The 833-nt window shown below is 44.7% G+C and overlaps 1 non-coding gene across 1 annotated transcript; it reads left to right on the top strand.

The window, feature by feature from the left end:
- The first annotated feature begins 320 nt into the window (after window positions 1–320).
- Window positions 321–427, top strand: LOC114377753. The gene has a single exon (XR_003659190.1). It is a non-coding gene; the product is annotated as a small nucleolar RNA R71 (small nucleolar RNA).
- Window positions 428–833: the final 406 nt, after the last annotated feature.

The following is an 833-nucleotide window of genomic DNA, read 5'->3' as shown; positions in this document are numbered from 1 at the left end:
CAGCAGAGGAGCACAAACCACAGACCCTTGCGACAGGTACAGATTTCTGGTTCAAGGCCAGCTGGGTTACCAAGTTAACCAATGCATCCAATTTTCCTTCAAGCTTCTTAGTTTCAGATGATGCAGCTGGGTTTGTAGCTACCTCATGCACTCCTCTAATGACTATAGCATCATTTCTAGCGCTAAACTGCTGGGAGTTGGAAGCCATCTTCTCAATTAAATTTTTGGCTTCAAGGGCTCCACCACTGGCAGCATCTGTCATACTTCTCTCCATATTACTGAGTCCTTCATAAAAATATTGTAGAAGCAGCTGCTCTGAAATCTGATGGTGAGGGCAACTGGCACATAGTTTTTTGAATCTCTCCCAATATTCATACAGGCTCTCTCCACTGAGTTGTCTAATACCTGAGATATCCTTCCTGATGGTTGTGGTCCTGGAAGCAGGGAAATTTTTTTCTAAGAATACTCTCTTAAGGTCATCCCAGCTCGTGATGGACCTTGGAGCAAGGTAATACAGCCAGTCCTTTGCCACTCCCTCTAAAGAATGAGGAAAAGCCTTCAGAAATATGTGATCCTCTTGGACATCTGGGGGTTTCATGGTGGAGTAGACAATATGAAATTCTTTCAGATGCTTGTGCGGGTCTTCACCTGCAAGGCCATGAAACTTTGGAAGCAAATGGATCAGTCCAGTTTTAAGAACATATGGGACATCCTCATCAGGGTATTGGATGCACAAGCTTTCGTAGGTGAAATCAGGTGCAGCCATTTCCCTTAGAGTCCTCTCACGGGGTGGAGGTTGTGCCATGTTCTCAGAATGTTCAAAATCAGAATGC

This window comes from Glycine soja, chromosome 11 (genome assembly GCF_004193775.1).
Source record: "Glycine soja cultivar W05 chromosome 11, ASM419377v2, whole genome shotgun sequence".
Lineage (NCBI taxonomy): Eukaryota > Viridiplantae > Streptophyta > Magnoliopsida > Fabales > Fabaceae > Glycine > Glycine soja.
Note: the sequence above shows the minus strand (reverse complement) of the source record. Positions and strands in the feature narration are given on the sequence as shown.